Genomic DNA, 3,225 nt, shown 5'->3' on the forward strand with positions numbered 1-3,225 from the left:
TGTCCATTGTTTGGTGTCAAATCTAAGAATCCATTGCCAAATCCAAGGTCATTAAGATTTACCCCTATGTTTTCTGTTAAGGGTTTTATTGTTTTAGTTCCTGCATTAGACCGTTGATCCATTTTGAGTTAATTTTTGTATCTGGAGTGAGGTAGACATTCAACTTTTGCGTGTGGTCATCCAACTGTCTGAAGACCATTTGCTGGAGAGACGATTTTTTTCCCTACTGAGTGATCTGGGCACCCTTGTTGGAAAGCAGTTGGCCAAGATGTTTGGGCTTATTCCTGGATTCTCACTTCTATTCCATTGGTATATATGTCTGTACCTAAGCCAGCAGTGCACTGTTTTTGATTACTGTAGCTTTGTCATAGGTTTAGAATTCATGAAATCTAAGCCCTCCAGCTTTGTTTTTCTTCTCAAATATTGTGTTGGGTATTTAGAGCCCCTTGCAATTACATATGAGGATCAGCTTTTCCATTTCTTCACAACATTGGAGTTTTGATAGAAATTGCATTGTATTATAGATTGCTTTGGGGAGTGTTGCCATAGTAACAATTATCCAGTTTTCCCAACTCTCAGGTCCTTGCTTCCAAGATGACCAAGAAAAGAAGGAACAATGGTTGTCCAGAAAGAAGTTGCGGCCACTTGTAGCCTATTTGCTGTACCTGCTATGCCCAATGTGTGCCCAAGGTCAAGGCTATTAAGAAGTTCATCAGTCCCCCTTGGCTGGTGTGACTCAGTGGACTGAGTGCCAGCCTGCAGACCGAAAGAAAGGTCACTGGCTCAATTCCTGGGCAGGGCTCACGCCTGGGTTGTGGGCCACGTCCTGGTTGGGGGTATGCGAGAGGCAACCGATTGATTTTTCTCTTGCATGTTGCTGTTTCTCTCCCTCTCTTACTCCCTCCCTTCCCCTCTCTCTAAAAGTAAATAAATAAAATGAAAAAAAAAGTTCATCATTCAAAACACGGCAGAGGCCGTAGCCATCAGGGATATTTCTGAGGCGTGTGTCTTCTGTGCCCATGTGCTTCACAAGCTGTGTGTGAAGCCCCGTGGCGGTGTGAGTTGCGCCTTTCACAACAAGGTGGCCAGGAATCCTTCTCCTGAAGCCAGGAAGGACTGAACAGCCCCTCCCTGTTTCGGACCTGTGGGTGCTATCCCACAACCTCCTCCAGAGCCCGCGGAGGGGGCCAAATCCTTAGAGGCTGAAGAAAAACTGTCTTCTGGAAAAAAACAAAATGGAATTATACATTTAAAAAACCCTCAAGTTTTCTAGTCCATGAATATGGAATACCTTTCTGTTTATTTGTATCCTCTTTAATTTCCCTCAGCAACATTTTGCAGGTCAGTGTAACGCCTTTCTCTGCCTTGGTTAAATTTATCCCTAGGGGTTTCATTCCTTTAGATGCTATTGCAAACGAAATTGTTGTCTAATTTCCTTTTCAGATTGTTCGTTGATTATGCATGGAAACCGAACTGATTTGTTTCAAATTTCAAGATACTTTAACATTAAAACAGGTCACAACACTAAGCTGCAAGCTTAGCTCTACAAGCTGTAAGTGCTTGCTCAGCAGCTGAGGGGCACTCTTAGTAGCATGTTTGAAAAATGAATAAAAATCCATGTAAAACAAGCATTCAAATAGTTTCCCTGTGTTTCACTGCTCATATCACACTTGGCCATGAGCCACACCTTATGACACAGGGAGCCCAGCAGCCAGCAGAGCCTAACCTCACGCCCACGTGGTTGCCCATCTCCCATCTAGAACCGCCCTCGCCTCCTCTCTGCCAACCACCAGGCAACAGAACTGTATTCAGTGCTACAAATAAATGAGCTACAGAGCCATGAAAAAACATGGAAGAAACTTAAGTGCATATTACTCAGTGAAAGAAGCCAGTGGGAAAAGACTACACACTGTATGGCTCCAACTATACGGAATTCTAGAAAAAGCAAAACTATGGAAACAGTAAAAAAAAAAGAAAGAAAAACCACAAGAGTGGTTATCAGAGGTTTGGGGGTAGGAGGAATGAATAGGCAGAACACAGAGGATAATTTTTAGGACAATGATGCTATTCTGTAGGATACTGCAATGTTGGATACATATCATTGTATATGTGTCAAAACCCATGAAATACACCAAATGTGAGCTCCCATGTAAACGGTGGACTTTGGATTATGACATGTCAATGTAGGTCCATAGATTATAAAAAATGTACCACCTGGTGAGGGACGTTAATAGTGGGGATGTTGACTCTGTACGTGTGGGAGGAGACAAGAAGTATATGGGAAATTTCTCTACTTTCTGCTTAATTTTGCTGTGAACCTAAAATCGCTCTATAAAATAAAGTTTATTAACTTAAAAAAGGGATGCGTGGCAAAGGATTACTATTGTGGATATATAAATAATCCCTGCAAATCGGTAAGACAAAATTAAAGTAACACAATAGGAAATTAAGCAAAAGAATGAACCCATAAGAAGTCTGAATAGCCCATAAATAAATGAAAGTATGCTCAACCTCAAGAGCAACAGGTAAACTGTACGGCAGAACGACGGTAAGATGCCTTTGCCGACCTGTTGTATGAGATCCCTGAGATTACCATACCAAATTACCACAAACTTGTTCACTTAGAAGACAGATATTTATTTGTTCCCAGTTCTGGGGCGAAAAGTCCGAAATCTAGGCATTGCAGGGATGCGCCCCCCGCAGAGACTCTGGGCGGGGGGGGCACCCTCCCTGCCTCTTCCAGCTTCAGGTGCTCCAGGCATCGTCAGCTTGCGGCCGCGTCCCTCACTTCGGTCTCTTCCTCTTCTTCACGTGATCTTCTCCTCTTCCTCAAATCTCTCTCTTTCTCTTACAAGGACCCGTGTCATTGAGTTTAGAGGCCACCCCTACATGCCTGGATATCCTCATCTCAAAATTCTTAATTATATCTGTAATTTTGCCTTATTTTCCCAATAAAGTCACAGTCACAAGATTCCAGGATCAGAACATGGACATATCATTCCACCCACTACAGTCACTGGCAAAAAGTAAAAAGTCTGACAATACCAAGTGTCGGCGAAGATGCACAGCCAGGGAGACCTTTCTATAGGTGCGCTTTTACTTAGTCCGTCTCTTGGGAGGCAACATCCAGGCCACATACAACAATACCTGGGACAGTTAAAGGCACACAGAGCATATCACCTACTTGTTTCACCGCCCCCCCCCCCCACCCAAGCGCATCACGAA

General features: G+C 43.4%; 1 pseudogene; it reads left to right on the forward strand.

Annotated features, from left to right (window-relative positions):
- Positions 1-594: 594 nt before the first annotated feature.
- On the forward strand, positions 595-1,120 carry LOC129068464 (40S ribosomal protein S26-like; annotated as a pseudogene).
- Positions 1,121-3,225: the final 2,105 nt, after the last annotated feature.

This window comes from Pteronotus mesoamericanus, unplaced genomic scaffold, assembly GCF_021234165.1.
Source record: "Pteronotus mesoamericanus isolate MK-2021 breed Mesoamerican mustached bat unplaced genomic scaffold, CSHL_Meso_final contig_214, whole genome shotgun sequence".
In the NCBI taxonomy this organism is placed as follows: domain Eukaryota; kingdom Metazoa; phylum Chordata; class Mammalia; order Chiroptera; family Mormoopidae; genus Pteronotus; species Pteronotus mesoamericanus.